This window comes from Drosophila melanogaster, chromosome 2L (assembly GCF_000001215.4).
Source record: "Drosophila melanogaster chromosome 2L".
In the NCBI taxonomy this organism is placed as follows: Eukaryota; Metazoa; Arthropoda; class Insecta; order Diptera; family Drosophilidae; genus Drosophila; species Drosophila melanogaster.
In genome coordinates this window covers 14,564,272-14,577,822 of record NT_033779.5, presented here as the reverse complement: position 1 = coordinate 14,577,822, position 13,551 = coordinate 14,564,272, and the positions used below count along the sequence as shown (strand labels likewise).

Here is a 13,551-nt window from a genome sequence, read left to right as displayed (position 1 = left end):
GGGGACGAACCGACTACCGATGTGCGTTCATACATTAATCAACAGAAGAGGCTGTGAGGCTGCCTGGTTGCCTGGTTGCCTGTTGCCTTCCTCCATTGTTGTTCACACATTTCAGCTTGAATTAGTCGAGGGTTTCATGAATGAATCGAACGAACGGTTTCTATCCCAAGCCCATTAATTTCTTTTCGTCCGGGAGTTGTGACCACATGCGGTCGCTTCGATGGATCGTCGAATTCGAAAACGAACGAAAATCCACTGAGCAATAATAAAGAAATTGCCGAAAGAAAGGAAGCCGACGAGTGCCGGGCTCTATCATTGAGAAGTCAAGAAATGCGCAAGGCACCGAGATACTTGACTGTAAAGTAATGCCCGGACCGGGCCAATCGTCATCATTATTATTTTGTAGCGTTTCATGTTGCGCTGCGAGAAATTGAAATCAGCATGGTGCCCCCCCAGGAAGTCGGGTAAATCGGCTATCGATTCCAGACAGCCGTCGGCGGAAGGTCTTTGTGTGTAATCGGCCATAGGCAAAAGCCGCGGGTGCTTATTTTCTCAGCGCAATCTGTTCGGTAGACTTCAAATCAGGTAGGCCTCGTCGTTATCGAGTGGGCTTAACTTACTATCCTTTCAGAATGAGATTGAGATTAGTTTACCTTTTTCTCCATGTTCTAAACCCAGTTTTTATTCATCAGGTGAAAATTTTATTTACAATTTCCCCTGCCATTAGGTTATCACACATTTTCCACAATCAACGCAATGCCATCATCAATCTCTAGAATCTGAATCCTGCAATGGGGGATTGGAGTCTAGCTGGTCCTGGTACTAGGGTCCATGTCATGGTCTTTTCTTTCCCCAACTCCTACTCTTCCTATTCGTTTTAGACTGTGACAGTTGGACAGGCCGAGTGACAGATTTGACCAGAAAACAATTCGTGTGGCACATACAACAATAAACTTATCCCAAGCCAAGTCCCGTCCCAGGATGCAAAGCCCGACACTGTGTCTACACTTCACTTAGCTCCGCCTCTTCCTCGACTCGACACTACTCGACTCGACTCGACTCGGCTTGTTTTTGCATTTTATCCTCGTCAACAGGATTTTTCAGCATGAGTTGCCTGCCAGGAGAGGCCATCATCAGAGTTTACAGCCAGGGGCGGGCAGACTCATGTCATCTTCATGTGTCCAGGCAGGCGGAGGAGCCATCTGGACTGGGAGTACGAGTACGGTTAGCTTCAGCCACACGTAATGTCCGACTGGCAAGCAGCTGTCACTCAGTCAAGCCGGAAGAGGAATTCCTGGATACACTAACATAGCTGGGGATAGTAGACCTCCATGGCAGATTTGCTATTATTTCATTCATAACACAAACTATAACAATAAAATAGACTTGAAGAATAAAAAGAATAAAAAAGAATAAAAAATAACAATTTTTACAAAATATAATATTCATATATAAAACAAAAGTTAAGTTGATCAACCTTATGTCGGGATTACTTCTGCATTCACATATTAATATGCCATTGTGCGTATTATACCTTTTAATGGAGGTCAGAGTATTCTCCACGTCCCCGATTCCCGGAGTACGTCCGGAGGAGTGCAACTCATGAAACTCATTCGTGTGCACTTGTCAGGAGCAGCCGCCAGTTCGTTCCGTTCGCCCATCTCCATCCGATTCATTCCATTTTATTCCATTACCCGTCATCAGTGTCCTTGCAGTTCGTTTGTGGTCAGTGTTACCATGCGCACAAGTGACGCGCCACACGAATCTTTGCATATGGGGAGTTTTTGGTCCAATACCTTCATGGTGATGAATCGAATGGATTGCTCCAGCATTGGCAATGCAATTACAATGCCACTGTCGGCTAATTAAATCCCCCACAAAAAGGTAACCCGGACAATTAATAAGCTTATGGGGCCAATAAAATATTGATAAATGCCCCGGAGCTGCACACAAATCCCCAGAACAACATCGCGAAACGTTCGTTCTGAAAAATTTATGTGTTAATATTTACAAATAAATTAAGCGACCTAGGGGAATCGGGATGTGGTGGCTGGGAAAGATGCCTAGGCCATTTCATATCCCATTTATAAAACCCGGGCATTCGCATACCAAGTTGGTGAGCGATCCGAAGGGGCAGGGGCCAAATGGATGAAGCTGAGCCAATGCAAATATGGCAACATTTGATTAATGAACAGTCCGGAAAATTAAATAGCATACCAAGTGCCAGCGACATTCAAGGGGGCGTTGAATTTGGGGCCTGAATTTTAAGGTACCGCCAAAACTCAACATTTCATATGTGCCAAGAAATTATTTTATTGTTTATTTAGAGAAAGACATATATATTTACTAGAGTTATCATTGCCACAAAACTGTAAGTCACAAGTATTTTTTATATATCTGCCTGCGCAGACTCAATTCCAATGCAGTTTGCCTTAAATGTTGGTCCGTTTAGCCCCTTGTATTTTCTTAGACATTTCTGGAATATTTGCGAGGGCATAACCCATTTGGTAATTTAAGTACTTGCACGAGTGGGTCGTTGGTCGCATGCTTAGCGTACTTCCCAGACCAAAAGAGAGGGACCCTATGTGCAAAAGGCCCAGAGCAATAGGCAGGAAATGGCATATCCATTCAGATGAACAGTGGGAAGTGTCCAGACACTGGGAAGGGGTTAGGGCACTGAAAGAAAATTTGACATTTCATAAGTGAAGTAATGCAGAGCTCAACATGGTTCTAGATTTGAATTGTCCGAAACATGCTTATTTAAACTTATGTTTTAGCGGTGCTAAGAAAATACAATATAAACAAAATACCAATTCAAGAAACTTATTTTTATTATACTGTATTTTCTTTTCAGTGCAATGCAGCAAGTGCCTCAGTTGCTTCTTCCGCTCCAACTGTGGGGGCTTTGCCTTAAGGAATTAACCGTGTAAAATACGAGCGCATAAATCTATTTGCTACGCATATAAACAACGGAGCGCATTTGCGTGTGCAATCACGCCATTCTCCATTTGCCATTTGCCGAGAAATGTAATTAGGCCTGCCGCCATGTGGAACGCATTCTGGCCAGCCCAAGGGCGTTCTCGGGGTGGGGGCGTGGCAGGAGCGTTGCTGGTTTGTGGCTAAAGAGGGTGGCCAAACAGATGGCTTTCAGCTGACCGCGACCGCACACACAGCACATCAGCAGACCAGGCCAAACAAAACGACCAACCGACCAAAATGTGGACTGCGATCGGCTGGCCAAATGATAACAGGTCACGAATCCGTCTCCACCCAGCGATCATAGCCACCCAAAAGCCTATTAACTGTGGGGAAAAGAGGCTAATGACAATATTACCGCTTCCAAGCAGCCAGGTGAACGCCTTATGAATTTATTGAATTATGAAACGAGCAGCAGGCAAAGCAATTGCCATTTATTCCTCCATGAAACGGCTTTGTTAAAACAAAGCACGGAACATGGGCAACTGAGCTTATGTGCCTAGCGCTTTAAATACCCTGTAAGAAACAATTTCCAGTTTCAAAAAGTTTTTAATTGGATTAAAAATATAATTCAATATAATTATTAATAATTCCTAATTGGATTGGTATGCTTTAAATGTCAGGTTTGCTTGCTATAATAAGTTTCGAAGATACCCATTTTTAGAAATAAGTTCCTTATCAATAAAATTGTTTTAAAAATTCATTAAAAATGCATAGCTTATCAAAAACCAATAGCCTAATGCATTAATTTTTGAAATACTTTCCTCTAAATAGCAGATTCCAAGCTGGTTACTTCAAAACGTGATATCTTCGTTAACAAAGATTACTGTCCGGCTACTTAATAACCAACTAATGATATCCTCTGAACAACAATACACTTAGTTCTGCTGCTGCAGAGGTGACCAAAAAATGCTAAAAAGCTGCACCAAATGTGCAATGAAAAAGTTAGTAAACGTTGAACGAAAAAAATGTAACCGAAAAAATGCAGCAGAGTGGAGAAAAAGGAACGAGCGAAGGAGATAAAGAATAATGACCACTTTGCCATCTCGTGGCAAATAACCATTCATCAAATTGTCCAAATTACAGACATTTCACAATGACGCACCCCCCGCTCCACGAGCGATTTGGACTTTTGCAATGCCGACAGACCGTCGGCGACGACGATGACGATGACTGCAATTCGTTTACACCAATTTTATGGTAACAAGCTTCTCCCAACTCGGACTCGCCCCCTTCCCGATCATTACTCCCAATCCCTCCTTGCAACTGGACATGCCCCATGGCAGCTGCTGCCAAATGAGTTGAACTCGAGTGGCGTTCGGGTTGAGTTTGGCTGGCCATGGATTGGGGAATTTTATACCCTGTCTGTGAGTTGCACACCTTTAGCTTGAATTTTAATGAGCGGTTTAGGTGCAGAAAATATTTTGTTAATTGTATTAGTTAACACAACTTATCAATCAAACAAACTAAACACATGGGCTAAAGAAAAAAATCAATTTAATTTAAATTAAGAATAAATAATCGACTTAAGAGGGTATTTCAGCATTCACTACCGAATGCCAACCTTTCGATTTTATTATTTTTTTTTTTGGATTGCTCGAATCGCCGGCTGCGTTTGGGGGATAATCGCCGAATGGCAAGATTGAGGGATCGAGGGTGGCAAGAGTTGACATGTGTCACGCCTAAAACTATGCAACAGCTGCCGCATTGGGCACTTGTGAACCCGCTTTCTGCATCCGGGCGACATGCATTCAATTTCACGGCTGACCGCTGACAACAACTGCAATTTGGGGACATTAAGTTTTGACATTGAATAATCACCGCCAAAGGCGTTGACGACACACCAAACTCGCCCCTTCGCCAATTCGGTCCCTTGCCCTCTGCCGCATCTCACACCTCGCTGCTCATTCATAAAATCGCGTACATCGCCATCAACATGGCCTATAATAAATTCAGCTCACTCATCAGGCAGTCTCTGCATGTGAAATTTTCATAGGGGAGCGTCATCAGTTGGCTTGATTGAGGAGGTTGCCCCGGGTGGCAGGAGAACTAAGGGGGTCTCGAAGGGGGCGGTGTTTTTTAGCCCGATTCAGTTCAGCTGGGCTCGAAGCCTGGGACCGGCTTTTATTTTGATTTATTTGCCACAGACACGACAGTTAATTTGATATTTTGATTAACTGCAGACTGGACTGGTTTTTCTGGGGGAAACCGGCACTCAAGGTGCTTGTCTGGGAAAGGGGGAAGGCCAAGGGTCAGGAGTCACATGCTCGGCCCCCAGCTAATCCCTTACATAAGCTCTCACTTTCGCGGCCACGCTATCGACCTGCCCCCTTGAGGGCTCAACGCCCCTTTCATCGCTTCCACATAATTTTATAATTTTTATTCACTTTGCGAAAATGTGAAAATAATTGCAGTGCAGTTAATTTATTATGTCGCTGCCAAGACATGAAGTGGTGCGAGATATGCAAGCCGCTCGCACCAAATATGGCCGAGTTGCACAGTGGAATTAAGGTAATAGGAAAAAATCTTATTAATATTAAATTTCATGCTACTGGAAATTTTGAAGTTATTTTTACATTTCATTGCATTTTACTGAAAAACATGAGTTTTGGACTGTCAATGCTGATCATTTATCATTGCGTAATGAACTCTATAAGAATATGTGCGAAAGGATTTATAAGTATGTTTTTAGATACCAACGGATTTCTCTGACTCAGGATTCGAATTTAAGCTTACAAGCCGCTTATGTTATGGTTTTGTAATTCCTCCTTTCTAGGTCCCACTGTACAGTCAACCGTCGCCTTCGTCTGCCGCCAGGGCACACAACTGTTTATTGTGAAAATTGATTTATTATCGCGATGGCCGAGTTTCTGTTTCCCTTCAGGCCTGCAGGCCTCCCCGGCGACACACACACATGCAGCGCACCACCTTACCACTCTGCAGCACCGCCTGTCATGCAGCATGCACCACCATCGGCGTCATCAGCAATTGTTGTTGCCGCTGCTGCTGCTGCTGCTGCATATTTGCATCGATTAAAGTAAGAATTTTACATGCGATTCGTGTTGTCGTCGCCCGGCTTTGTCTGCCGAACTCAGGGCCAAGGAGTGATCCCCTCCTTTTAGGGCTTAATAAATTTATAAATACGACACCAAAAGGGGTGGCTCTGTGGCGGAGTGAGTGGTGTTTGGAGGGGGCTGCGACGACTGCTTAAAAATGCATGCATGCATGAATTTTAACGAATTGCTGATGAAAATGTCGCATCATAAATTATTTCCTATTTAGGGCTCCGCCATCGAAATGCAGGCGATGCATTGGTGGGCCGAATGGGGATCTGGGGGGATGGCTGGATGGTTGGATGGATGGATGTGTATATCTGCGATCCGCGTGAGATAAATTGCACTGGCTACGGATCCGGGTGCTTTTCGGTCGGTCCTTTTTCTTGTCCATCGTTGTGTGCATGCATAAATTAAATTTATATTTTACTTTCGAGTTATGCGTCTGGGTAATTATTTTATCTTTCGCCCCTCATCCCCCCGCCCGAACACACACAGTGCAGCACATAGCCCATTCCTGTGCATCGAGTGCAGGGGCTACGTGGTCATGCATGGCATTCAAAGGTTAATTGGCATTTTCGGTGTATTATTTTATTTCGGCCTTAATTGCCAGTGAGTGGCACATGCACATGCACCGCAACCCCAACCACCTGAACGTAGACGTTGCACCACCGTAAAGGGCGTGACTGAGTCGCCGAGGTGGTGGCACCCGCTTCAGGGGGGAGGGGGCTACAAATTGTCAGTTGAGCGCTGACTGATTGATTGATTGATTGACTGACTGATTGGAGGCGAAAGTTGTTTGGTCGTGGGCAACAATCAGTTGAGATGTTTCGGGGTGGAAGCCCGTGTGCAATCGGGGTTACTGGTAAACTAGTTTGGTCTATTCCGACACCGTATAAACTTTGACCGCGCTTTGCATGTAATAACAAAGGATAAGCCTTTTCAATCCCACTAGTTTGTTTAACACATTTTTTTATCATTTCGCAGCTATAAAAATTGTGATCTAATTTTTTTCGGAGCAAATGACTGATAATTTAATTATAATTTAATACAATTAGGCAAAGAATGAATTCCTTATCATAATTGTGACCACATATATTTCGTATATTTTCTTTATATATTAATATCTCACTATTTACTTCTTCTAGTCAAAAACCTTATTATACAGATGGCAACTGCCGTATCATAACTCAGTCCTCCGCCATTTGAGTACCACCATCCTCATGCTGACTAACGATTCATCCATCAATCCGTTCTTAGATTACTTTTTCCAAGTCGCATGTCAGCGAGCAATTTCTTACGTTGCATTCCCTTAACTGCAAAATATGTTTGACTCTAGACCACTTTACCCCCGTTTGCCCTTCGCAACCGCAATTTCCGAATAGCTCGTTCCCCGTAAGACCCATAAACAACCGACACTCGCGCACTCAGTCACGAGTGCAACTTGTCTTGCATGATGGCCGTGACCAAAGGAGGGGGGCAGATGGGCCAGGAGGGGCGATATGGCGATATGGCGATATGGTGGCAGGCGTCAACTCTGGCGCGCCAGAATTGGCATTAATGAGCAGACAAAGAGCTCAAACAACCGAACAGCAAACAGCAAATAGCAAACAGCCAGCACCAACCACCATAATGAAGTCAAAGCAACAGGCCACTTAGCAGCTCGGCGAAGGAGATTAAGATTGAGGGGCAGCCGGCGAGTGCGGAAAATGCGTCGATCAAATTAACAATTTAATTTCTAAGAAAACTAATTAAAAATCACGCTGCGCTTCGGGCCGCGAGGACTCGAGACGAATTGAGTGAGGAGCGCAGCGAAGTGGAGCTGTCTAAGCAAAAGACCTGCCACACCGCCCCCGATGGCCCCACACCCCCCCTCACGATACGCAACAAGCCCTGCGTCCATGTCTACCCATGAGTGGCTGCAACATGCGTCAAGCATTCGCAATTAGCGGAGCTGCAGTCTCTGTCAGTTGGGGCCATTAAAAGCAGGCAAACATGCCCCGGCTGCAAGCGTTCTCCCCATCCGATGCACACACTTGATTTTCCAATCAGAACAGTCTCCCATCCCCTCGAAGCCCGATGCAATCTACGGTCAGCGTCTCCTTAAGTTGGCCAGTCAGCAACATCAGCAACATTTGTGGCAGCGTCTTTGCAGCAACAATGCGAGAATTATTAAGGCAACGTTGCTTTGCGTAAGACGAACAACGAATACTCTTTCAAAGTGAGGCAAGAGGTATATGAAGCATTTGAACAAATTAAGTTGTTTACAAAAATTAAAAACATGGCATTAAAATGTGATATTTACTTTAAAAATTGGAAATTAATGAATTCCTAATACCATAAATCTATTATTATATTTTACTACACCAAATTAATGCAAATAAATAAACAATTGAAAAGCAATTAATAGTAAGAAAAACACGAATTTAACTGCCTTTCACGCCTTATATAAGATGCAGCATTTATCAATTTCTACATAATTTCAAGGACTAATTCAAAACCCTTTCGCTTTGTAAATTCCCAGCAAATTGGAGCAGTTTTGCAGCAGTAATAACTGGCTCGGTGTGGTTAAAGCAGCAACATCAAACGTGCCACATAGCCAGCACAACTTGCAGCTTGCAATTGCTGTCTGCCAGCGGCTGATGGATGGATTGCCCGTTTGACTGGCTCTGTTGTTCCCTATCTCCTTTACCCCTTAGCTTGCCCCAAGTCCCGCAAAATCCAACCCAACCCAACGCAACTCAACTGAACTCGACTCTACTCCTGTCTTGACTTGTCTTGACTTGGCTCGCCTTCCCGAGATGCCACACATGCTAAACTATCTGCACTGCACTGCCCTGCCCTTGCCCCCGTGCCACGCCCCTTGTTTGTTCGCGCTCGTGTGCGCCTTGTCACGAAGGAGAAGAAGCAGAAAAGGGGGCGGTGGGACTGTAGGGGCGGGTCGGATCGTTGCCGGTTCTGTTGTACGTCGTCAACGTTGACTGCTAATAGACGCTCACGCTCACGACTTTATGCCACACATCACTCAAGTGAGTACGGTTAAAAAGGGGATGGTGGGGGGAGGCACTGTTGCTGATGTTGCATATAATTAATTTATTATGTTGTTGCCGCTTGCAGCCTTTGCCCATATTTTGCGACGCTGCCATCAACGTCTTGAAATCCCGCCACCCCGCAATCCTTGATTCCGTGTTGCCGCCTGGTTTATGACGCATTTATGGGTGCATTTATAATGTTTGCCTTGCTAGGCGAAATTCCCGGCCCATTCTGGTTATTAGTTGTGCATTTCAAGTCGCAGCAGGAAATTGACTCAAGTTGTAACCAAATGCAGCGCCATTCGAATGATGGACGGATTTCGCATCCGAAGATGCAAGTGGGTAATTTGCATTAGAGAGCGGAAAAATTGAGGAACGGATATCTTGTCTGTAAGATTTTAAAAATGTAAATTAAAACAGCTTGAAAAATATTTTGATCATTTTCATTTTTTGACTAATTTTTATCGGTAACGGATATCAGATAGTCGATATTTCCTGAAATAGACAGATGATTAGTTTAATACCTAATACCTAATATTTAATTTCAATTTCTGGTTACCCAAAAGTAGATCCTTTCCTTGGAATAAATGTAAAAGTGCAATAGTATATGTTTATCCTCACAATAAAAACTAGCGTGACTTTTTATAACCATCTTTATTTACGTGGATGATTAGCTATTTTATCAATGGCTACGAACGGAAAGCACGAGTCAATATCTATCATTTTTCCAACTAGCGATTTTCTATTCAGACATTTCATTGATTTCGATTGCAGTGATTTCACCCAAGTCGCGTTTAACTGACACGAGTGCAAAGGTCGCACATTACTAGCGGTGATTTGTGCACTTTGTAAGGTGTACTCCCACTTCCCCTCGATTCACACGACTGCCAGAGGCGAGCTGTCAACGCCTTTTGGTGCCAGCAAGTTGCAACTGCAGTTTCAATCAATCAAACGCGAGGCGAAACGGATGTGGACATGCCACTTCACACACGCCACGAAAGCGCCCGAGGTTGAGGTTGTGTTGGCCAAAGGTGTCAACAAAGGTGTGCCACTGCAACAACTCCGTAAGAGCTATAACAACAACAAGAATATCATCTGTTTGTGCAACTCCAAGTGGGGAACGAACGAACGGATATGTGGCAAAGTTTCCTGAATGGCATTCTGCTGGTGAAAGGCAATTTAATTGAGGGACTTCTCGCTTCAACGCTGCCTGCTCTGTTTTCATTTCGTTATTAAGCTGCAAATCGGTCCACTGGATGGCGAACGAGGCAAAAATGTTTGCACACCCAATTTATCATTTCATTTACAGCGCGAAACGCACAAAAATGCAACCGCATTTGGCCAACATTAATCATACGACATGTTGACAGCTGTCAGCGCGTTCGTTCGCTGATTTTGTTGCCACTGCAATGTTGCCGCTGCCTTAGCTGAGAAATACGGCAAATTGTCGAGCTCAGGGGCCTATAAACATTTTAATTCAGAAGGTTCGGAATGATGCGTTGAGTGGGTAAATTGCAGAAATCAGAGAGAAATCCATATAACCAATTGGGCAAATAATTAAATACAGGTTGCAGTGTAAGTTGAGCAATGGGTAGCTCAATACATTATCAGAATGCTATTATTAATAAGAAACCTTGCTATTAGCCATATGCCATGCTATAATAAAATGTGTTACTCTAATGTGTTGAGTGACTTTCCCACTCCTTTTGAAAATAATCGGAAACCTTTTTCATCCCTGGGCCAGTGGGCTTGTAATAAATCTTTCTGGCACACTACGTCAAATGAACAATGAAGAATAATGAGGCCTGTGCCAAAAAGAAAAGAGATTCTGACTTGTCCACAGGATCTGAACCGAGTGAAGGAGAGATTGAGCGAGTGGCAAAGTACATAATAAGCTCATTAATCATGGGACACACAAAACCGGATGGGAAGTGCGTCCGAGCAGAGCAATCATCATCCATATGGAGTGACTACTGTGTCACTTGGTTCTCAGCTCCAATCGTGCGAAATGTGGGCACATTATGCTGCTGGGGGCGTGTCGCTTCTTGCAACAGTTTGATCATTAATTAGCTGGCATTTAATGTTAGATGCCCCCTGTGCCCCAGAGTGCAACATCATTAATCTCGCTTGAGAGCGAACAAATTGATGCCCCTGGACGCCTGACCGGCCTGTCACGTCCTGGAACAAAACTAATATAGTATACTTCTTTTTTCCGGCATTTCCGTCTGGGGCATTTGTTATTTTGGATTGTTGTAGAATTTTTCACAATTTTCACATTTTTCAACATCCGCCGAGGCGGGCAGACAATAGCTAAAAAGCGAGAACCGAACATCATCATCATCAGAAGTCGGGGCAGCATCGTCATGGTCTTCATCTCATTGTCGGTTCCATAATTTGAATCATTTATAACTGAAGAATAGAAGCGGTTTTGGGTTACGAACTTCGAATACCCCGTCTAATCATGAAAATTCTTATAATAACAATAATGCTTGAATATTGTTTATTTTATTTTTAATTAAATATTTTTTAAAGCCTTTGGTTACATTTTATGAATGATTTTATTATAATAATGGTACTATTCAGCGGAAAGCTTACAATCTGCAAGTCTGAAAAATATCTCAACAATTGAGTATGATTTGAAGTAGAAAAACTTATTCTCAAGGTATTAACACACTTCGACTCTTATTATTAAGAAAGTGAATGGACGGTCGGTCATTGGTCCGGAGCCTCTGATGGCTACCGTCGTAATCTGGGATCCCAGACAGGCGCCCGTCCATCTGTACACCTTCCATTCGTCTGCAATGTCCACCGAGATTTTTGATTGATGGCGCGAGTGGCGCACGTTGCAGTGCTCTTAAAATTTTTATAAATTATAATTTTTCCATCGACTGGCAAACATATTTTTCATGTCATGTCTTTCCTCCGCCTACCCTGCACACCGATTGATTAATGAAAATGCGAGGCGTGTACGAAATATTTATAAAGAAATATAATAATAATGATATATCTATGCAAATTACGGCACACAAATTATTAGTTTCGTGTTCTGCGAGGATGACGATGCCGGCTACGGAATTTCATATTAATTTGCCAGCCATTAATCATCCGATGTGGGGGTGTCGCCTGTGTTGTTTGATTTCATTGGGTCTTGTGTCCAAAGGTGGCAATTCGTTAGGGGGTGTGCTTGAGTTAAGTGAATTTATGCTGCCTTATATTCATTATTAAAACAATGAAATTTCATTAGAAAACACTCAAATTGAAACAACTAATAAACGATTAATTTCGAATTTTCTTTTTAACTATAGATTATTATAGATTATTATAATAATAGTGTTTCGTTTTTTTCAAATATTTTCGCTTATAGAGATGTCGCGCTTCCAGTCAATTGTTTGCTTCGGTATTTCTCTGAGTTAATCTTTGTGACACAACTTCATTTTGTGGCCCATCCTGGGTTGGCTGCAAAATGGAATTTCTGCCAACAAACTGTGGCCTGGGCTGGCCAGACCCGATATAGTTGGAAAACAAAAATCAGAGCTATGCTGCACTTCATCCCGGCATTTTCTCGACTCGACCCTGTTTGACTCCGGCTCTGTGGCAAAAAGGGCAATAAAAACTATTTACAGTTCAATTTGCTATAATATTTGCAGCTGAAAACCGCAAACGACAAATATGCACCACCGAAGCAAACCAATGCAAACCAAACCGACAACCACAGACAGAGCGACCTTTCCCCGCATCATTTTCCCACTAGGAAAAGCCTTCGTTGGCGAGATACGCAAATAGCTTAAACTTTTTATGCTTCGCACTCGTGGATGATGAGGGTATGTTGAGCTACATACATTTCCCCTTAATAAAATTCAAGTTAAATGAAAAGTCATTTAAGAGAACTCAATGTTCTTTAGATTAAAAAAAAAAATATAATTCCCTAATAAGTTTTATACAGATGGGAAATTATATTTTAAAATATTTGTGAGCATTTTTGATTGGATTTCGTACATTGAATCTGTCACAATTTATGGCTAAAAGAGTTAAATATTTCCAGGGTACTCCTATATCGAAATACCCCATCCAGGGATTCCAACGCGTTTAGCATGCGCTGGCGCATTCAAAGTGGAATCAAAGTTTATGCACACGAGGACACTCAGACGGGCAGGGAATGTTCGTTTGCGTATCTGAAAATCTACAGACAATAATCCAGTGTAGAATAGTGCGAGGGCACTGAAAGGGTTAGGTTGCGTTTGTGTTGCCATTCCGGCCACTCGACACTTTCCATGGCAAAAGTTATGCAACCAATTTACATACAAAAACAACTCAATAAACGTGCGAAATGCTAACGATTTGTAAAAGTTGGAATCCCCCCAATTCGCACACACATGAGTGTATTACGTCCTGTTATTGGTTTTTGTAGCCATTCCACGAGGGCAGGCCCAAAGTTCGATGGTTGGAGGAGATGTGGGGCGCCACTGCCACTGCCCTGGCAATTTAGCAAA

General features: G+C 43.1%; 1 long non-coding RNA gene across 1 annotated transcript; it reads right to left on the bottom strand.

Annotated features, from left to right (window-relative positions):
* Positions 1 to 725: 725 nt before the first annotated feature.
* lncRNA:CR44856 (long non-coding RNA:CR44856) lies at positions 726 to 1,350 on the bottom strand. Its single transcript, NR_124264.1, has one exon. It is a non-coding gene; the product is annotated as a long non-coding RNA:CR44856 (long non-coding RNA).
* Between the last annotated feature and the right edge of the window lie 12,201 nt (positions 1,351 to 13,551).